Source organism: Planococcus citri, chromosome 3, assembly GCF_950023065.1.
Source record: "Planococcus citri chromosome 3, ihPlaCitr1.1, whole genome shotgun sequence".
Classification (NCBI taxonomy): domain Eukaryota; kingdom Metazoa; phylum Arthropoda; class Insecta; order Hemiptera; family Pseudococcidae; genus Planococcus; species Planococcus citri.
The window spans coordinates 61,965,950-61,989,949 of NC_088679.1; the positions used below are offsets into that span (position 1 = coordinate 61,965,950).

At 34.1% G+C, this 24,000-nt stretch overlaps 1 protein-coding gene across 3 annotated transcripts in view; it reads right to left on the reverse strand.

The window, feature by feature from the left end:
* LOC135841788 (uncharacterized) overlaps nt 1-24,000 on the reverse strand; it is a 282,222-nt gene that overhangs the window by 219,578 nt on the left and 38,644 nt on the right. For all 3 annotated transcript variants that reach the window (XM_065358977.1, XM_065358975.1, XM_065358976.1), the window contains exon 2: nt 12,618-12,700. The gene's annotated coding sequence lies outside the window, so the exon portion shown is untranslated. The remainder of the gene's footprint in view (nt 1-12,617; nt 12,701-24,000) is intronic.

Sequence of the window (24,000 nt, forward strand, 5' to 3'; positions counted from 1 at the left end):
ACTCGTCGTCGCTAACACGAATTTAAACAAAGTTCACCCACGTTTTTTTTTTTTTTTGCTACCGTTTTCGATTATTTCTCCCGAGTATTTTTCCCGATCGCAATTATATTTCGAGTTGTGTTTCATTTGTGATGGAATTATTTCTTCTCTTTGAGTCTCTCTCTGGAGAATAAACACTCGATTATTCTTCGCTTTTCGTTTTATTGAGAAATGAACAACACCATCAACAATGAAGTGCATTCTTTGAAGATGTTACCTCTTTCATGATATCGTGTTCTGGTGTGTTTTTATTTTTATTTTTCATCGATTTGGATTTTTTTGCAAGAGGAGGAGAGGACTACTTGATACTCGTATGTGCTAAGAAAAAAAATTCGCAGGATTTCGACCTAATTTAGCGGAAATCTTTACCTATTGTGAGTTGAAAGTTATCCAGATAGAAGTTTAGTTTCATGGTACTCCCGAAAGGGAAACGTGTGCCTTCGAAGAGAGGGTATTTTTGTTGAAATTGATGATATTCTCACTTTAGCCTTGACCTAACCTACTTTGAGAAAAAATTTGAGAATCTGTATCGACTTTGTCGACCTATTGGCTATTTTTATCAATATCCAAGACCGCTTGTAAGGTTCTACTGAGCACCTAATTGTCGTTACTTTCGCATAAAAATACCAGAAGAACCATTCGGACTTGTCGTCACAAACATTTACACCATCGTTAGAACAGGTACCGAAATACGATTCGTTGTTGACGTACTCGTATTTTCAAGACGCGACTGCAGTTGCTGAATGATTTGTCGAAGACTCGAAATTTCCTGCTGTAATGCCTCGGAATTTCCAGCACTCGCCGTTGAAGCCGCATCGCCAGTTCTTGTTCGAGTCATTTTTCAATAATAATTTAATAAAATGCTATCGCTTCTCCAACAACGAAAAATTCGTTGCATTAGTGGAAACCCAAAAACCTTTCGCGAATCTCCGATAATTCTCGAAATTCTTGACAGCATATTGGCTCTCGAAAATACGTAAAAAAAATTAAAGCCTGAGCTCTGCTACCATGTCAGGAAAGGGTCATTCATTGTCAACTCGACCAAAAAAATACGATTTTGAGAGTCATGCTTTCGATTTCGCTCAATTTTTTTTTACAATATCTACCGACTCAATAAGTAAGAAACCCGGAATCAGTTTGGGTCCGGCTCTTTCAGGGGGGTGGGGGAGGGCTCTTATTATTTTCACATTGTCTCGAGGTACTAAACTCCAGCATCGCATTCCTCCAAAGCTATGATATGTACTTTGATCAAAGCTGATTTCACAGTTCGAAAAAGCATTGCATTCTGAACTTTTTAAGCTTTTTGAAATTTTTAAAAGTTGAAAGTTGAACTTTCAAATTGAAGGTTCAAATTTTAAATAGCGCTGTAAGTGGAAACTACCATTTAAAATTCTGAAAAAATTCCCATAGATGTAACTTTTGATGTTTTTTCGAAATATTCAATTTTCGAGATGGGATCTTTTAATGGAGGGAGAGCACCCCCTCCCCTAAATTTGGGCAAAATTTTCAACAAAAAAAACAGCTGGGACATGTGATACATTGAATTGTATGTTTTTAGTGACGCTGAACACGAATACGACGTCAGATTTTTGATTGGACCCCATCCACGGTCCCTAGTACCTCCCCAAAAGGGGTAAAAGTTCAAAAAGTGTTTTGTTCGTTCGACACATGGAATAGCATGTTTTTGGTGACGCTGAACAGTGAACACGAATATGACATCAGATTTTTGATTTGACCCCATCCACGACTCCCAACAATTTTTTTGGACTTTTACTCATTGGGGAAGGTTTTTGGAGCCATGGGTGGGGTCAATTTGAAAAACCAAGGCTATATTCGTGTTTAGCGATATCGAAAACGTTTCTTTAAACAAAGCTACAGCTTTAAATAGGGCACGAATCACGCTGGAATTTTGTACAAATGTACTTTGAAGATTGTACCTTTTGCAAACTATTAAAACGAAAATTCAATACAATGATGAACGAAAAAATTGAAGTACAGTAATAGAATTTTCATTCCAAGGTAACCAGCTATATGTATTTAGTAGGCACCGTGGCATCGAACCACCGACCATTAGGATCGAATTTACAGGAAAAATAATGTTCTAAAATTTCAAATTCAACTGATTTTCAATGAAAAAATCATAACTCGTATCATTAAAATCGTAGATGATTTTCCCCCTGAAAAAATACTCATATCGTTAGAGAATATTGTTCCGTTTTAGAGCATTTCTTGCAATTTTAAGGGAATTATTATTTAGCTCCGAAGGTGCCTCTGTGGAGTATAAAATAGGTAAGCTTTCAAAGAGATGACATTACATTAACTTCAATTGAAACTTAAATTTCGTCGAATGGGTATACCGCATATGTACCTACTTACCATACATTTTAATTTTAATTCAAATGGAATTTCTGCTCGAAAAAAGTTGATTCGATTTTTTTAAAAAAAGTAAATATAAATTTACCGGAAATTTATCACCTGAAAACCGATTAGGAAATAGAATTTTAAAATGCGTCGAGATTGTACAGGAATACATAAATTATCAAGTTGGTATTTTGATTTGAAATATAAATTGTCTCTTTTGGAGCTTCGAAATTTATCTCAATTCCATGACCCATGTTATCAAATTCCACTGTTCGCATCTTTCTGGAAATAAAAATGGTTAAAAAATGTAACACTAACGGTTTTCTATTTTTATAAACGAAAAACTGCAGTCAAAGTACAATTCATAAGATTTAATATTCTTATAGAGACTTTCCAAGAAACTTTCCATAGGCAAATAACTTAACGTATATTCAAAAAACAATACGTTTTCAAACAGTTTACGATCAATTTGTTTGTTGTGCTAAATTCAGCTTTATAGGTCAATTTAGTGAAATTTTAATTTTTTCCGTTCGGGTGACACATGAAACAATGTGTCACCCGTATGAAACTACTTTTTTTTCAGGTTACCCCCCTTATGGAGGTGGGGGGGTCGTGGATGGGTCCAATTGAAAATCTGACATCATATTCGTGTCCAGCCTCATCAAAAACATACAATTCGATATATCACATGCCCTAAGTTTTTTTTTGAAAATTTCACCTAAATTTGGGGGAGGGGGTGCTCCCCTCCATTGAAAGGCCCCATCTCAAAAATTGAATATTTCGAAAAAGCATCGAAATGTACATCTTTGGAATTTTTTTAATAATTTTAAATGGTAGCTCCCATTTACAGCACCATTGTAAAATTTGAATTTGAAATTTGAAAGTTCAGCTTTGAACTTTTGAAAATTTCAAAATGCTTGAAAAGTTCAAAATGCAATGCCCTTTCTAACTGTAATGCCCTTTCTAACTGTGAAATCGGTTTAGATGGAAGTATCATAGCTTTGGAGGAATGCGCTGCTGAAGTTGAGTACCTCGAGACAATGTGAAACTAATGGAAGCCCCTTCCCCACTAAGAAAAATTGTAATAAGATTAAATCTGAAATAATATTCATTATTACTTCAATAGATTATAATTTGAGATGTTTCTCAGTTCAATATTCACAGTGGAATGTAAACAATAATTTTAGCAATTTAAATGATAAAAGTTTGAAGTGGCCAAACAATAACTATAAACAAAACATTTAAACTTACCTACAAAATACAGCCAAATATATTCAATATTCGAAATATTTTATTTTTATTTAAATTAAATTAAATTAAATTAATCGCAATTCGCGACACCCACCCACCCCCTGAGGGGGCTGGGACCAAACTGATTGCGGGTTTCTTAGGTTCTTACTTACCTATTGAGTGGGTAGATTTTGTAAAAAAAAATTGAGCAAAATCGAAGGATATGACTCAAAAACGTAGGTTGAGTCGAGGTGGAATGACCCGAAATTCATCTAATACAGTCGAATTAATCGACAAAACGAATAACAAAAAAAATTGAAGAATTTTATTTTAACGTGAACCGGTAAAATTCACGATGTAAATATTTTGAACTTGAAGTTCAACAAACTCTGGAAACAGAGAATTCGGCTTAATTTTGAATATTATGATCCTCACGAATGTGAGTTTTTCTTCTCATTAATCTCAACAGGAGCTCGACAAATGGCTAACTGACGTTAAATGGGCAGAGGAACCACTGGTTCTGCGTCGATAGGTAAGAAGTCGCTGGTGCTTGCAGAGCGATGCCTCCTGCTACAGCTTAAAAATGGCAGAAATGAATTTTTTTAAATTGATGAAAATTCTTGAAAACGGCTCAGATAAAATTGTGAGCTTTTTACTTTATTGATCAGTCCAAAAATTATTACTTTCTTGAAGGGAAATCATTTTTTTTTTGAAATTTTTGTGAAATTCCTAAATAATGTTTCGTTTTTGAAATGGTCATAATTTCTGGTTTAAATGTAAAAGAAAAAAAAATGAAATTTTGTCAGAATAATTTTTTTGCAATTTTTACAATCTTTGAAAAATTTGTTCTCGCCATTTTTGAAAAATTGAAAACTCATGCGCGATTGGGAGACATTGTGCGATCAGAATGATCTTTTTTTCCATTTCAATGTGTTCTCCATGATGTGACTTTTCTGTGGTCCGATTTTCTCATTTTCGAACCGCACTATAAGTATCGATAAATTCAGTATCATCTGGTATTGTCCAACTTTCGGGCAGCTCGAACAATTGAACGACCATTTCGTTCTGTGTTCGACGAACAATTATGGTTGGCCAAATTGCTCTTGTTGAAACTTTTATGAATACGACCTAACCAACGATGTTTTTCTGGTACTTACATTCTTACATACATAACTTTTTCTTTCAATAGTTCTTTTATTTTAAAATTCACACCTGATTGGCTAACTGGCATTTAATTGTCAGAGGGACAATTGGTTCTGGGGTAATACATGTAACAAATCGCTGGTGCTTGTCGAGCGATACCTCCTGCTATAGCTTAAAAAATGGCAAAAATGAATTTTTTAATAATTATTATAAAAATTGTTGAAAATGTCTCGTAGAAATTGCTGGCTTTTTGCTTCGTTGATCAGACCACAAATTATGACTTTCTCGAGGATTTTTTTTTTGGAATTTTGTGAAATTCCAAAATGATAATTCGTTTCCAAAAAAGTCATCGTTTCTGATTTGAATGAAAAATAAAAAAAATGAATAAAAATTTTGTTTGAGCAATCACTTGCATTTCTTCTGACTGTAGTCTGACCAGAAATCTTCTACTTTCATCATCCCATTCCCGAAGTATAGACCCTCGTTGGCCAGTTGAAGTGTTTCTTCTTCAACACTTGACTATTCTCCGAAGAGCTTGTTGCAATCACCGTAAAACGCTGATGCACTTTGCTGCATAATGTGAATTCAGCTCCGTCTTGCTTACAGCGGCGAGTGCACGGCTTCGGAAGTGCCAGACTGCCAGTCGAAAGGTTCATCCTCCCAGAGATGTTTCGAATTGTGTATGCATTATCGGTTTCCTGACCATCCTCTTCTTCAGGGGCGTCATTACGTTTGTATAATTTTTCTACCGGTGTCCAGGGAAAAACAGATACCTAATATGAAAATTTTTATGGTAGGAACTGGTATTTGAAAACTGAGCAAATTTTGTCCGTACAAATGTTTGGTCAACTTGAAAATTGAAGGAGTTATGACCACATTTAGAATTTTAAAAAAAATTCGAAGAAAAAATCAATAGCAAAAATGGATTCCACATTCGAAATTGATCAAATTTTGTTCTCTGCGATTTTTTCCGTAAGTCAACATTGAAGGATCTATGCGACAAATTTTAAAGTACAATAAATTATTCTAAAACGTTGAGCAACTTTTGAAATTTCTCATACTTTGAATGTCGCGTAGCTCCTCCAATTTTGATCTGAGCCAAAAATTGAAGAGAACAAAATTTGATCAATTTTGAATGTAGAATCCATTTCCGCTATTGATTTTCCTCCTGATTTTTTTAAAATTGAAAATGTGGTCGTAGCCCCTTCAATTTCCAAATTAGGCATTTCGTCATCATTGAAAATTTCATTTCATCTGTTTTATATCAAAAAGACACACCTATTAGAAATCAAACTTTTATTTTTGAAAGTTTCAAGATGATAACATTCATAAATAACTTTCAAAATGGCCCCCATCGTTGTTGAAACATAGTTCGGCGGGTCCTATTGCTTCATTCGTAATTCGAGAAATTCGTGAAAATCTCGTCATGAAGACGTTATGCCGATCAATGAAGTATTTTCACAAATTTTTAATGCCATAGCGGATAACTATTATTCTGTAGACAACCAAGAACTGCTGAAAGATAAGTTCATTTTCATGTTGGGAAGGTTTGAATGTATGAGCAACTTACAAAGAGTTAACTCAAGAAGAATCCACTCCAAATGGTCATCACATCAAATAACATTCTTCGTCTGCTCGGAGAGCGTCACAAGCAGCATGGAACAGATTTCAAATAGATAGCTTCAAACACTGAAGTCCATTGGCATCATATCAGGACTTCGAGCTGGCCAAGCTTCTTCGGGGTCTTCCTGCCTCTTCGGGAATTGATTCTTACATCTTTAACATCAGGAGGCGTTTGTTGAACCGCCAATCGACTTCTAGCGTAATGATATACAAGTTCACGTGCAAGAGTTTGTGAGTTGCAATTTTCTTTGGTATCCTGGTCTGCAGGAAATGGGCGAATGTTCCATCGTAGCGTATTGTCCTTGCTACTGTAGAACAGATTGCTAGCAGTTGGACGAGGATGGTTTTGTGGAGATTCCGGTGCATCTACGAACGACTGATCCGATGCCGTATCGGTATTGTCCACAGTGACATTTCTGTCGTCAATCCCGGAGCTTTTGTTCTATGGTGCGAGTAACGCAGGGATATGATCAGGCACAAGACAGACATGCTCCGGTGAGGTTTGAAAAGATAGTACCAATGAAAGGCATCAACATTTATATTACAAGAAAAGAAGTTTACTCAATTGTGGACAGTCATAGAATGAATGTTTATTATCGTAAGATTGTAAGATATGCGCGTCAACAACTTCAACTATCAACATAGCCAACTATTTCTCTAATATATACAGACCAGCCGCTTTCAGTTCGTTAACTACGATATTACGCCATAAACTATAACTAATGTTACTTGTTAAAATTGTCGGAGGGTTATTAATACGATTTGTAGTTGCTGCATTTTCGAGGAGTCGCGATTGCAATTGTTGGACAATCTGCCTGAGACTTAAAATCTCCTGTTGCATAACCTCCGAATTACCAGCAGTACCAGCAGTACCAGCAGCCGCCGTTGCCGCATCGCCTGTTCTCGTTCGAGCCATTTTTATTTTAAATAAATGTCTTTAAAAATTCTCTGCTACCACATCAACATTTATATTACAAGAAAAGAAGTTTACTCAATTGTGGACAGTCATAGAATGAATGTTTATTATCGTAAGATTGTAAGATATGCGCGTCAACAACTTCAACTATCAACATAGCCAACTATTTCTCTAATAAAAGGCCCTAGGCAGATAAGTGTGGTCGAGCGGCCCCTGTCACCTTCGGAGGTGAAACTTATGTGATGTATAGGTTCCCCCAAGATGAGTATTTTCCCCAAGTCTTGGACCTCAAGCCTGGTACACACGATCCAATATATTTGACAAACCAGATTGGTCAAATTGATAAAATTTATCAAAATATATTTGGTTGCATGGAAAGTCAAATAATTAGATCATGTAAACGCTCTGATAATCCAAGTTTTTTTTTTCAAATTTTCAACGTTTTGTTGATCGATGACACCAATTCTGAAAATAGAAATTATTTTTATTTTCAGAATTATTCTCAGAGTTGGTGTCTATGGTGTCTCCGATCAACAAAACGTTCAAAATTTGAGAAAGACATCATCAGAGCGTCCACACAACCAAATATGTTTGATTAAATTCAATTTGATTTGACAAATCGAGAGTTTGTCAAATATATTGGAACGTGTGTACCAGACTTCAACTCTGAGTGGTTCTTGAGTAATTCCTCAAAAATCGAAAATCGTTTTCAATTTTTTTCTCAGGATTGACTGGGTCGATTTTTTTCAAACTTGAACCAAAGTGTACATATGCATAAGGGCTTTTCCCAAAAAAATCAACAGCCCCTTGATAAGTTTATTCTGAGAATATACCTGATGTATACGTGATGATACGTTTTCCCTGATGAATAGAATATAATTCCACACTATCAAGTATTCACTTGTATATCATGTAATCAGCTCAAAATCAAGTAGGCCTACACGAGAATAATAAGTCACTGATTGTAATAAACGAATCCGGTAAATATAGAGTCGAAATATTATTTATTAATCGCAAATGCGAGAAAAGGTTTCACTTATTAAATAAAACAAAACAAACAATTATTATAAAATAAAATCATGTCGACCCTAAATGTATTAACTGTAGAAATTAGAATTGATTCAATATTAACGCGATTATGTTAATGGTGCCGGCTTGAAAGACATAATGATGAGCTCAGCTTTGTAAACAAGACAAGTGTACTAGCCAATGATTTGTATAATGTCACATATACAGTCCAGGCCAATATGACATCTCTCATATGCCCCCCTGAACTTTAATCCATACGAATAATTCGCATGGGAGAAAGCTCGGAAGAACACAAGAGACATCATATTGTCCTGAACCGTACACGTGGACCACGTTACCTCTCCTAATCTTGAAAATTCCCATGTTCGTCCGGTAGGTTCTCTAGATTTACACTAGGAGTTGCGTTCGAGTTGGTAATCGGAGTGAATGAAAAATTTTCCGGATTCATATTTACGTTTAATTTTACGAACGATAAAAACGCGTGAAAAAATTTTAAACGAAAAAATAAAGTTTAAATTCACTTACATAATTGAGAAAATTGATAGTCAATAGCGAAATAAATAAATAACCGCGCGCCAGTTGTTTATTCTTCACTTGGGTGGAGGTGGGGTAGTGGCGGTTGCTACTATTCCCAAAGGTTGAACGACTTCCGAGATTTTGCTCGAAAGTCCTTGAAATTTTCTCCAGGCCAATATGACATCTCTCACCCTTCCCCCCACTTTTCCCCTCCAAAATTTCGATTCATTTTTTTGAAATTTTTCCTGTGGAAAGACCTACCGAATCGCAGCCCTCTGGCCCATTTTTAAAGGCAGCCAGGGGGTGTCGCTCCATTTCAGCAGTGGATTACTCGATAACCGCGGTACCTACCAAAATGGAACATTTTCCAATAATTAGGGGGTTTGAAAGGCTTTTTGGAGATATTTTAGGAGATATCTGTTATCATAAAAATCAGTGTTGCCACTTTTTTCCGTTCAAACAATTAGCTCAAAAAGTTTCGAAATGTAGTTTTCATATCGTTCCGACTCTCAAAAATTCTGAAAAAAATATATTATGGACAACTTTTCATGCTGCACAACATATTAAAAAATTGGGATGGTAACATGTTGCAAAAATGATTTTTAAAAATTTAAACTTTGCGAAAAAATTCAATTTTTTTATTTAAAACATGAAAAAAACTTTTGAATGATGAAGTTGACCCCTTTGACATCTATTTTTACGTATCTGTTGAAAAAGTTGAAAAACCTCTTTCACTCGATGAAATGAACTCATCACAAAAAAAAAATCAAAATTCTGAGTAAATTCAAAAAATGAACGAATTTTTATTCATTTTTTTTTTGTGAGTGTAATTTTCATCAACTTTTTCATGAAAATACGTCAGAAAGAGGTCAAAATAAGACAACTGAATAAATTAAAACTTATTTTGATGTTTGAAATTGAAAATTGAATTTTTTCGAGTTTTGATTTTTTTGTAAGGAGTTCATTTCATCGCGTGAAAGGGTTTTTTCAACTTTTTCAACAGATACGTAAAAATAGATGTCAAAGGGGTCAACTTCACCAATCAAAACTTTTTTTCATGTTTTGAATCAAAAAATCACATTTTTTCGCAAACTTTTAATTTTTTAAAATCAACTTTGCAGCATGTTACCATCCTAATTTTTTAATATGTTGTGCAGCATGAAAAGTTATCCGTAATATATGTTTTTCAGAATTTTTGAGAGTCGGAACGATATGAAAACTACGTTTCGAAACATTTTGAGCCAATTTTTTGTACGAAAAAAGGTGGCAACACTGATTTTTATGATATCTCCAAAAAGCCTTTCAAAGTCCCTAACTATGGGAAAATGTTCTATTATTACTACTGAAATGGATGATATGTTAGGTTCACTGAAAACTTTGACACCCCCCTGGCTGCCTTTAAAAATGGGCCAGAGGGCTGCGATTTGCGCCATTGGTCATCCCTTCGGAAGGTCTTTCCACAGGAAAAATTTCAAAAAAATCGCCGAACCCCCTACCACTTCTTGGTGCAATTGACGTGGAATGACCCTCCTCAGAATAAAATTGAAAACTATTTTCGATTTTTGATCACATAAGTTTCACCTCCTGCCTAGGGCCTTTGAAGAATTCCACACTAGAAATCTTTCAACTTGACTCTTCTCTCCTTCAGTCACCACTACCTTTGTATGTAACTTTCAGGTTGAAAACAAAAATGAACGTAAAAAATAATCTATTTTTACTCTAATTTAATTTACGTATTTCAATTTAAATCGATTTAATTTATTTTCTAATGATTCGATTTGTTCATAATTTTTAATTCTAATTCAATTTAACATAATTCAGTTGCAATCTTGATTCATTTATTTTTAATTTTTAATAAAAATGAACGTAAAAAACTGATTTAATTTAAATTTAAACGACTGTAGATTTCCGCAACAAACTCATACCTGGACCTGGACAATTCATGGATTTTGGTGAGTGACGAATGATGATGCACCGCCCTATTGACGATTTACATCATAAATTAACTGAAAATTGGATAGCATTGAATTTAAAATAAAATTAATTACTGGACCTGAACAATTCATGGATTTTGGTGAGTGACGAATGATGATGCACCAGCCCTATTGACGATTTACATCATAAATTAACTGAAAATTGGATGGCATTGAATCTAAAATAAAATTAATTAGATTGAAACTGAATTATGTTGAATGGAATTAGAATTGAAAATCATGAACGAATCGAATCAATTGAAAATAAATTGAATCGAATTGAATTTGAAATAGGAAAAATAAATTACATTTAAAATAGGTATGGTTAATCTAATTTAATTCGGTCCATCTCAACTCTCCAAAGTCTGTGAATGGTCCACGTCCAGATATGAATTTGTTGCGGAATTCTACAGTCGTTCGAATTATTGCGAATTCCTCCATTACTCTAGAGTTGTTTTATTTGCATACGAATTATTCAACACCTCTAACAAGAACACCCTGTAGGTATAATGAAATAGCATCAATCTTATTCTTCGCGTTCACATACGGTACCTACGTAGATATTTCATATAAGTGGGGGTTTTCAAGAATACGATGGCATCTTTCATATAACTTTGCCATCAGTCAAAAAATTGATACGAATAACATAGTACGCATGACTTTAACTCCTCTTATAGGTACAGATGAGTCGATATTTGAAATACTTATGTAGGTAGTTGAAATTCACGCTGTCAAAACTGACTCGCGATAACCGAATATTTCCGACGTATGATGGTCGAGCATTCCACAAGTCAGTAATGATACAGCCTCTGGAAGGTAGGGTACCTATATAGAAATAGAATCGTAGATTTCATCTTCAGCACATTCGTTGTTGCTGTTATTATTAAAGTATGGAAAATGAAACGAGACGCGAACCTTGGTTCGGCTGAAAATATAGCGAACATCCTTTCAAGGAATATGTTTAATATTCTTTTACGCGTGTACGAGTTATATAAGTTGGTAAATCCAATTCGAAAGCATTTCCTGGCGCATTAAATCAATACCTACCTTGTAAAATGTAAAGGTTTTATATTGACGAATTTCATCGCTTATGAAGCAAAGTATTACCGCGAATTTTATTTACTTTTTCGAGATAAAGAATGTAGAAAGAAAGAAAAAGAGGGAAAAAGTACAGATATAGGATTTTGAAACTTACATCTAAAGGTTTTCTATCACGAGAGCTTGAAGAACTCTAAAAGATTTATTTTTCTTACATAGATATATAATTCGAATACGCTGACGTAATCTGGTGACAAAAAGAACAATCCACTCGAAAATGTTTCTATATCGCGTAACCCAACGTGTACACATGAGCGAAGCGACGCATCTTTGTGCAAAAAAAAAAGCTGCCGATGACATGTTCCTTTGATTCATTATTTCTATACTCGAAACGCGTATTAGGTTACTCGACCAGGGTACTTTTTTCCCATCTGACTTGGGTATACAATACAGGCGACTATAGTATACGAATACGTGTTGTATTAGTAAAATGAAACGTTCAGTGAAAAATGAAAACTTGACGTGGGTTGAGTTATAAAAAAATGTCTGGTGGTGCGACAACGACGACCCCGACCCGAGTGAGCGGAAAAATCTACCGTAGGATTCTACGTGTCGATTCCATGTTGCTTTGCTGTTGGTGGTGTTTGCTCGAACGAGAAATATGAGTGATGCTCTCTTTGCCGACGAACGGTTTTGTTTGTGCTGGTAAGAGGGTAAAAAATTGTTGAAATGATCGAAATTTTGTTTACCTTTGCGCTATGCTTCGCTTTTTGCCGGTACGCCATCGCCATTTTTTACCATATCTTGTTATCCGCGTCGAGTTGTCAGTGTTCTGTAAATATCAAAAATGCCTGTGATTAGTAATGGTATTGCGAGGATTTTTTTATTCTTTCTCGTTTTCTTGTATAGATAGGTATTGGGTTTATTTGTTTTCGAAATTTTACATATTGAAAGGTGGAGCTTTGCTGGGTCTTAGAAAGGTAAATGGATGGTTTCGTGTGGATCTGTGCACTCCTACGCAGCTCAGATTCGAATAGGTAACCTTTTTGGTTCAAGTGGTGGCAAGAGAATACGAAGGCTGATTTTTGCGCAAATTACGTGATTGATATTTCGTCGATTTTCAATGGTTTGTATGCCATTTTAAACGACTTTAACGACGTTTTATGCCGTTTTGGCAAAATTTCAGTGAATACTACATACTTGATTTTTTTGTGATTTTGTGGATTTTCATGTCAAGTGTATGAATCATGTTGATTTGAAAAAAAAAAACAAATTATTCCCCACCTGATTCTTATAAATGTAAGTAGTACGAGTATTTTATCTATTTTTTGTGAATTTCAACAATTCTCGGGAGGGGGGAGGGGGCAGGTCCCACATGGTTTAAAGAGATGGAAGTCGCTTGGCCGAAGGGAATGAATTACTTAACAGGTTGAGTCTGAACCTGAACCTGAACCTGAACCTGAACCAGTACTCCTCTCGCATAATACAGCTGTGATTGGCTGATTCATGTTGCAGTTTTTCGCCATTGATATAGGGATTGGTACATAATTTTCACGTATTTGCTCGACCGACCTTTCGTAGTATCTTGGATCATGATAGGGACCGTTTACATCTACGAAGACAGTACCAATTTCTTCTGGAATATTGTGGAAATTCGGCATCTGGTCGATATGAATGTGAAAATCTTCGATGTTTTCCGCCCAACAGCTGTAATTCAGCCTTTATTCAAAATTGTTGCACTCAGTTTAAAACCCTCAACTATTTACTTGATTCAGCGTTAAGTCATATGAGAAATGTCAACTCGAGTAGTATTGTCCAGAAAACTGAAGAAGCTTTCAATATACTCGAAGATTTCAACTAAGTAGTGGATTGTATACACCTATACAGGGTGTTCCAACTTCGATCGAAAAGCTGGCGTGTGGTGATAGTACTCGGCGAGACGAACAAAATTCATTATATCTACACAAGTAGTCTATCTTGTGAATTTAAGGAGCCACGTGCTGCGTAAAACTAGAAATTTATCAATTTTGAAAGATACATACATCAAAATTGAAGAAATGTTTGAATCATTCAAATAATGCCCAAAACCCATAGTACTCGAGTGGACGAACAAAAAAAATGTTTTTATGACAAATTGCCTACCTTCGTAATTGAAGGGGCAAACTTGACCCAAAATTTCCATGCTTTAAACTGCTGGATCCTCATGTGTTTTAATCGTGTTTTAAACACGTTTTTAACACAAATTCGTTTGTTTTGGATTGTTTTTCAAATATATGTTATCCAGTCATCAATTTTTAAGATGCGACGTCATAAAATAGCTATAAGTCTCAAGAAATATTAAAAAATTGAAATCAAAACACAAAATTTGCCTTTGAAAAAAAGTATAGGAAGAAGAATGAAAATCTAAAAATTCAGTTCCTTCAATTTCACTACTTTTTCAACGAGAAATTGAAAAAAAAATTGGAGTTGAAAAAAAACTTGTTTAAAACAAAAAAAAATATTTTAAACAGAATTTTGTTTTAAACACTGTCTGTTTTAAACTGACAACACTGAAGATAGGCAATTGGTCATAATAACTTTTTTGTAGGTCCATTTGAGCACTATGGGTTATTGAAGATTTTCTTACCATCTGTGAATTGAAGAAATTACGCCAATTTTGAACAATTTGTCAAAAAATGGAAAAAATGTTTGGATTATTCTGGACACTCTAGTAACTCAAAGTATTTGAGTGGACGTACAAAAAAAGTTGTGACAAATCGCCTATCTTCAAAATTGAAGGTGCAAAAAACACAATTTGAAAATTCAAAATTTTCAAAATCTAGGGCACAACAAATTTGGAAATTTTGGATCAAGTTTGTCCCTTCAATTTCGAAAATAGGCAATTTGTCATAATAACATTTTTTGTTCGTCCACTCCGAGTACTATATAGGTTTTTGGCATTATTTGAATGATTCAAACATTTCTTTAATTTTTGATGAATCTTTCAAAATTGGTAAATTTCTAGTTTTGTGCAGCACGTGGCTGGACTTCAATTCACAAGATAGACTACTTGCGTACATCAGGTGACGCGGTAGTGTTGCCCCCCGCCCTCCCTCGGTCGAGGGCAACACCGCGGAGTTATATTCTCAAATTATTTGGGACACTATTGAAGCATTACGCCAATGTAATTTTTTCAGAAACTATACATTTATTTTAAAAAGTAAGAACACCGTTTTTCTTATTTTTTAAAAAACTTTTAGAATACATAAGAACCATTTTTCTCTGATGAATAATTGCAAGTTAAAAATACCATTTTTGTAGTTATTTTGGTAAACTTCATTTTACACACTCACTTGAAGATAGAAAGATTGGCCGAACCAAATTTTCTGAAATTTGAAATGTGGCTTTGATTTACCATCCATTACGGAATAAAACAAAAGAATTTGAAAATTTTTGAAAATTGACCCTCCACCCCCCTTTTTTGCCCCTTAAAAATTTTCAAAATTTGTTTAAAACATCAAAAATCTCTTCACTATCATCAATTACATCCCGATGTGCAAAAACGTCGACACAATGTGTCTGCTGTGTCTGCGGATTTGTGACTGCTTGTGTCTGTTTAAACCGGTTTTTTTCAGACACATTGTGTCCGTTTTTTGTGTTTCTCCTAATGCATATACGTGTAGGCAAAATATTTCACCACAGTAGTTCTCATTATGTAGCCTAACAAAAGAAAATATTCTTTTGTGTGGGACTACAATAACAATAAGGTGAATTCCATCCCAAAACCTGGCCTGTACTATAAACTGTTTAGGGTAGTTGCACAGAAATGTATAGTGACAGAACCGGTTTTCTCTGCTCTGCATCTCTACTTTCTCTTGGATGTATACCTACTTATTTAAATAGTTTGGTTGATGCTAGTCTCCTCTACCCCGCGCGTAAGGGATGTTTCATAACTTCATTTACAGGAGTACACCACTAGTGAAGGTTTAGAAATAGGTACCAAATTGTGCATATATGCCAATCGAGCCTCATTAAAGGAGATAATTTTTTTTCATCAATTTTGACTTATTTATTCCCCCCAAAATATGAATGTGCAGCGAATAATTTTTCAAATTTATTGATGCGTGTTTGAGCAGTGTGTGATGAGTTTATGAGGATGAACTATTTTTTGGAAAAATAAAAAAAATAAAATTATGGGTGATCTGACAAAAATTAAAATTATAGTGTGCTGAACAGCAGTGGTGTGTAAGGGACCAGGTTTTTAGACACAAAAAAAAACAAAATTTTTGGTAATTTCTCTTGTGATTACGGAAATGAACATCAATTTAAATTTAGAACATCTATTTTTCTGATCTCCACGTTTTTCAAATTCAATTATACTCGTAAGTTTCTTCAATTTGTAACTGGAACAACATCAATTTTAATGTAAGAATTCAGTTTTCCTGATCTTGACATTTTTAAAATTTTGGTTTCTTGAAATTTTAAGCGTGAAGAAGAAAATGAAATTGATCCGAGCAAAGCGAGGGCAAAAGCTTTTGAAAATTTGTTATTTTTATGTGAAAAGCCATTGTTTCACCATGGACAATTTAAAAAGTATGAAGTAAAATACTTTTCAACTTTCAAGCACCATTTGAAAAATTGAAAACAACAATTTAGCTCAAGCAACGCGAGGGCTAAAGCTCGAGGCCTACAAAACATACCTACCTAAAAATTTTTAGGGTACATTGATGATTTTGTTGGCAAATTGACTATTTTGCCGACTAATTTTGAATATTCAAAGTTTAGCTGGTAGGCCTATACTCCCCTCTTTGAATCTTCTTCCCCCCCCCCCCGGCTATTTCACTTCACTAATAGTAACACGAAAACAATCTGCAACTTATACATTTGACATTACTATACTCGTACCATGTAGCATGGTACTCGTATAGGCAACCATTCCATCAGCAGGCGGTCACATTGTGAACGTTCCGCAGCCACATTGTGTCTGTTTTTCACAACATAATGGGTATTGTTCTGAAAACAGACACAAAATGTCCGTTTTACTGGATTTGTATACTGTTGTGTCCGATTTTTACGGACACGCTTGCACATCGGGATATTCCTCCAAAAAATCAGTTTTGTAATTCAATTACTTAAAATTTTAGACATGTTTAAAGATTGTAAGAAATGACCAATTTTGAAAGAAATCATCACTGTACTAATTAAAAATACTACCAAAAATGAATACTTACAGGTTTAAGAATACGAAAAGGCACTTCTGCGATATTCGAAGTATATTTGATTCAAATTTCAGCCTTATTGGTGCCATATTCGTAGATGTACATTTGTCTAAAGAAGTACTTGATTTTCGAAATATTGTTGGTAATGATTTCCCATTTTTGACCGCACTTTAGACATACCTGCAGCTTCGAATATTGCACCAATTATAATGGAATTTTAGTTGAATACACTTCAAACAGTGTAGAATTGCCCTGTTTTATTTAAAAATAAATAAATGCTTTATTTTCTTTTATTTGTTAAAAATAAAAGCACAAGGCGTATTTTCATTCCCCATATATGATTTGATAACAATTTGATAACAATTTTGTTTATTAGAGGGGTACAAATTCGCAGCCGAGTATTTCTCATTTTCTAAGCATTTCTCAAAACGTTGTATGATAAAACAAAAGAGCGAAAAAGTGAGACAGAAAAACTGATTACTAAACAAGTAAATTAAATTGATCACAATATAAATTTTTTCAGAATTTTCCGAACTACCTTAAAGCATCCGTATTCCCAAAAAATGAATGTGATTAAATGCGAATTAACGTTACTGAATTATACACATGTGCTTACTACTTCATTTAAAAAAATGACTGATATCCACAAAAAATCTTTGGAAAAGAATTCCAACCCCCGCCCACCCACTTTGGAAACATTTAAGTATTCTAAAAATAGAAATAATCTGAAAAACAATATCAAAAAAAAAAAATTGAAATAAAATAAAAATTTCAATATAAAATTTACTAATATAAAGAGAGTGTGACCCCGCCATTTAAGGCATTATAAAATTATTTAATTATGAGAATATGGATTTTTATAATTCAGTAAAATAATGACTGCATAAATGATGAATTCACTGTCAAAGAAAATAAAACAATTTTTATAATTTGATTGATGAAAATATATGATTCAAATTTGTTATGTTTAGAAAAATCTACATTAATATTTTCTAATAAAAAAATAAAAAATAAAAAAAAGGGCGGACAAAAGCCTTACACTTTATTATAACTTAATTCGTGAAAAAAATGATAAAATTCTGTCTAATATATAGATACAAAAAATAAGGAAAGGGATTTTGTCCGCCCTTTTTTTTATTTTTTATTTTTTTATTAGAAAATATTAATGTAGATATTTTTGAACTTTTAGTACATTTTTGAAATCTTTTCAATAGAATAAAAAATTTTTTAAAAAAGACATTGCTCAAATTGATTTGGGCAGCTAGAAATCGAATGTCTCTACTACTTTCGGAGATTACCGACTCTACATCTCATCCTACGTATGTTCCCAGCACTACATAGCCTATTGCCAATTCTATGCCACTTTTCTTGACTGGAGACTTCCTCAGACAGAGTAGTGCCCTCTCAGATCTTTCCAGAATCCACAATTGAAAGAAATCTTTCCACAGCCACCAAATATATACGAAAAAATATCACATTTTCGAATCACCAGGAGCAATGACACGCAAACAAAAAAAAACACACGGAGAAAACGATGATTAAAAACAAACGCCGCCATCGCCATCGGTTTTTTTGCTACAGCAATTCAATGAATAACTTTGTCGTCGAAGGCACTGCAGCAACGAAAAGATAACAATCAGTTTGTATTTGCATCACAAAGGCACCGAACACCTCAACCCTTTTATACTCATTTTACAGAAAAAATCGAGTACTTTTTTGCTCGAAAAAAATGACATCCAACTTTTTCGCTATTGTTGAAAATTATCAATATTTACCACGCGACGCGAAGCAAGTTGCATTTTATTCGTTTAAAAGTTGAATTTGCATAGGCGTGTTGACATACCTAACGTGGCTCTGCTCGGCTCGGCCTAAATAGAAAACTATTTTAAATGATACGCAAATTGAGACTTTTTTATTTCTGCCAACATGAATAATTCATTTCTCTCGTATACCTACCTACCGATAAGAAGAATCAAAACTTGCTAAAGTTTACGTTCACGCTTCGGCGTTTAATATATTTCGAAATGTAATCAGCTTGGCAAACTGGTAATTACCTACGTATTACAAAGTAATTACCAATTAGAATAAAACGTTGTGTATTTTTCTTGGCACTAGGCCAATTTCTAGTGTATGATTTTTACTCTGTAGAGTGTAGAGTGGCCTATGTGTATATTATGTAGGTAAGGTACCTACAGTAGAATGCACCGAGTACTTGAAAAAATTACTTTTTTCCCCCTTTCCTCATCTTTCTCTAAACTTGATTCGAACCGCAAGAGGTAGAGTAACGTCTCTCCATACCAAACATACACGCATACGAGAGACGAATTTGTATTCTGCGAAAGAACTGTCGCTTAAATCGTCTTTAGCCGGGTTACTTTCGAAGCAGATGTTTATAAATTTACAAACTTCTTATATAGGCACCCTTCGTTCATAATTTTTCATTTGCCAAAAAAGTTAATATTACAATATAAGGTTATCACCCAACACGCCTGCAACATACGAGTTGATTTTCCAATTCGACGACAAACTTTGAATACCAAGTTACCTAACCTTTTTCTTGTCGACTTATTCGAGTGAAATTTTCACCAACGCATTTATCAAGCCGACGAAAAGGTGATGGAAAATATGATGGCTTTAGTCGAATCCCTCGATATGATTTTCATTATACTGTACGAACAAGGTATCTGAAGTTCTACTTAATACGGATATTTCGAACCGTTTTTTTTTTCAATGGACCTTGGAAGTGTTGACATGACGGATTTACCTTCATTATAGTTGACTTTTCAAATTTTGGCAATTTGTTACTGAATTTTCGTTTAGAAGAGGAATGCAATTGGGTTCGTGACAGTTGAGAATTTGGAGAGGTTGAGGGATGGAGTGATCCTCACTTTTTTAATGAAAAATTTTGTTGTTTGCTAAAAGTATCAAGGTCTTATTTTACCTTTTTTTTAAAAAATATATTCAAAAATTCAATTCTTCCAAATCATGGATCTACTTTTCCAAATGTCACAATTTGTTTCCAAAAAATTGACCGAAAGTCTCACCTTGTCGAAAATTGCAAAAGTCCTGCATTTTTGCAGAAATTGTCAAAGTGTCTTTTTTTGTCTACGTTTTCGTTGAAAAATTCACCTATTGGCTATTTGCCAAAAAGTTACGAAAATGACCCACTGTCTCGGCAACGATTTCCAAAAAAGTGATTCAGTTTCCCAAAAAGTCTTTCTTTTTGCCAAAAATTGACAAAAATTTTGTTTTTATCAAATTATTGTTGAAAAGTCTTGCTGTTTTCCTCAAAAATGCTAAAAAGTCTTCACTTTTTTTTTCTAAAAATTGCTACCTATAATAAGATTTATTTGTTTGCTAAAAGAATTAAACCATTTCAACAGGACTAACATTAGTGTCTGCTTTTATAGAAGAGCGCAATCCTAATAAAATGAGGGGTAAAGCATCAATCCAATTTTTTGAGTCAACACATTTGATAGAATCTTTGAGTCCACGATGAAATCTTTCAATTAAGCCATTTGCAATAGGATGATAAGAAGATGTTCTTATCAACTTGATACCTAAAAGCTGAGCCAAAGCATGAAACAATTTCGATTAAAACTGTCTACCTTGATCAGTAGTGATATTTAAAGGACAACCAAATCTCGAAATCCAACCCTGTAATAAAGCTGAAGCAACTGTTTCTGCTTCTTGATTTGAATTGGAATAACTTCAGGCCAACGGGAAAAACGATCAATTATAGTAAGACAATACGAGTTTCCTTTACATGGAGTTACTTTTATCAGGTCGATATGAATATGATCGAATCGTTCTGAAGTAATAGGGAATTCTCCAAAAGGGCTGTGATTATGTTTAAAAATTTTAGATTTTTGACAGGATAGGCATTCCTTAGTCCATTTTGTTAAATCTTTACTCATTGAAGGCCATACATGAATCGGTGGGTGCAGAAAGGGAACAAGTCACATTTTTGGAAATTTTTTTTTTCACGGATATAGGGGTTTCAAAGTACGGCGGATCGACTGGTTTTGTCAGATTTCCGCAAAACTGCCGGGAAAGTGGTATTTGGGCGCAGAAAAAGGGCGGTTCCGCATTTATGACTTTTTTGTAAAATTTTTTAAATTCCTTGAAACATAACTAACATTTTTGAGAAGACCATTTTTTGAAATTTAAGTTAATCTCTGAACTGAAAAATGATGAAAAAATTACCAACTTCGGCAAAAAGTCTTAGAACTCAAGGGGTTTTTGGTCAATTTAAACGAGATAGCAGTCTAAATGATGTACTTAGATGTAGAATCAAGCCCCATTCGTGCCCGAGCAATTTCAAAAAAAATTTTGTCGATTGGGTGCAGAAAGGGTCTAAGTCCCATTTGTTTAGGCAGCAACAGCGCCGGCACACGAGAATATTTTTTTTTCTAAACAGTGCTAAAAATTGTGTCTTGGGGTCCTCTTTCAATGACCTTAAGCATGTTTACCAAAAATTTTTGATTTTCAAATAAATCAGTTTTTTGTTATTCCTGAAAAGTGCGAAAATGGACTTGTTCCCTTTCTGCACCCACCGATTCACATATCGTTTAGATATTAAACCTTTTGTTACACGACTACCAGGATGACTTATACCATGAAAAGCTAAGAATATTTCATAACGAAGAGATTTGGGAATGAATGGTCTATCAATTCCTGTTGAAGAATCAACATAAACAGAAATAGAATCTGAAATCGGAATAGCAGCTAATTTTAAAGAAGTTTTATTTTCAGATTTTAAAAAAGAAGACAGTTCAACATCAGTCTTTTGTTCTTTTGCAATAATATCCAAACCAAATTTATTGGATAGAGAAATAGTTTCAATTCTAGACAATGTATCTGCTACGACATTCTTTTCTCCTGATACATGGCGAATATCGGTAGAGAATTGAGATATAAAATCAAGTTGTCTCAGTTGACGAGGTGACGCTTTTTCCAATTTCTGTTGAAATGCGAAAATTAATGGTTTATGATCTGTAAAAATTTGAAATTCTCTACCCTCTAGCATATAACGAAAATGTCTAATAGTCTCATATATTGCTAACAATTCTTTATCATAAACACTGTAATTTAGTTGAGAGGATGATAATTTTCTGGAGAAAAATGCTAACGGTAGAATTTTACCATCAATGTGTTGGTGCAGAACACCACCTATTCCAATGTCAGAGGCGTCTACCATAATAGATAAAGGAGCATTGGGAGAGCAATGTCCCAGTAACACTTCGGAAATTAAAGCTGATTTTAATTTTTGAAAAGCAATGTCTGAATCTTTATTCCAAACAATGGGTGATTTGTCATTTTTCCTACTTCCAGCAACATGTTTTTGCAATGGAATCTGGATTTCAGCCATAGAAGGAATAAAGCGATGATAATAGTTTATCATTCCTAGAAAATTTCTCAATTGATCAACTCGGGTAGGAATTGAAAAATTTGAAATAACTTCAACTTTTTCTTTCAAAGGATGTATACCTTCGGCAGAAATTTCATGACCTAAAAATTTCACCAACGGTACACCAAAACAACATTTTGCAACATTGATAGTAACACCATATTCCTCGAGCCGTTTGAATAAAATTTCCAGATATTTGAGATGTTTGCTTTCAGATGAAGAAGCCACAATAATATCATCGATGTGTACAAAAAGAAAATCCAGGCCCCTAGTAAGTTCAATGTTCATGCATAAAACGTTGAAAGGTTTGAGCTGCATTACGTAACCCAAAAGGCATGAATGGAAATTCAAAAAGTCCAAAAGGAGTAGTTATAGCAGTTTTTTCAATATCTTCCTTGTTTACAGGGATCTGTTGTTACAAATTCTCAAGTATTTCCCAAAAACTGCGTAAGAGCCAAAAATTCTTGCTCTGATGTCAAAAAATTGTCATAAGTCGTGCTTTATCCCCAAAAAATTGCAAAATACAAATAGTCTTACCCTCTACAAAAAATTGGAAAAGGTCATCATTTATGAGTCAGTAATTGCCAAAGGTCCTGCTTTTTGCTGAATTTGTTGATGTTTTAATAAAATTTTTCATGTTCTCAGATTTTGAAAGTTTTTTGGTTACTTTTTGGATTTTGTTTGTTACTTTTAAGTTATGTACTTTTTTTTTGGAAAATATTCAGCACGTGTCCTGCGTTTGGGACACACTTAATTTTGAACATCCAATGTTTTCAGACACATTTTATCAACTACTCGTATTTAAAATTCTGACACTCCATTTATGGTGAAAGATTGTAATACTTTGCACAATTTTCATTTATTCAACTCCTTCGCTAAAACTAAAAATCTTGAATTTTCAGGAAAAATTTCTAAATACCTACGAAGAAATTTCATCAACAAATAGGTTATTGCTTCGCTTTGTCGGTCTACCAGTGTTCAGATCAAAGAAAGAAATTATCAAAACATACAGCCTACGACTATAGCTTTAGCAACGAAGGCAAACAGAGTCCATTTCCAAGTGGAAACTGAACAAACGAGATAATTTTATAAAAGGACAAACGGATAAATAAAACATTACTCGTATTCGTGTGTATATCTATCTGGTACTATGGTACTTTGTAAAGTTGAATTCGAATTCCAAGTAATCCAGTACACGGTATGGACTCTCGAGAGGATTTAAAAGACTCTTCTTTGTATATTAACAAAAAATTACAATAGCTTCGCCGTGTGTACTGTATTTTATATGTAAAAAGCTCGTGCTCTGTAGTATACTCGTGTAGCTTTCGCGTATTCGAACGTACATGGTGAATTTTTGATGGACGTGAAAAATTTACGTTAATTCTCGCGCCATTTATATAGATTTAACATTCTACGAAACATTTTTGGCACCGAATTTATTTCCATCGATGTTTACGACGAGGAAAAAATTGGGCTGAAATTTTTTACTGTATTTTCAAACATCGCCGATTCGTACACGCAGAC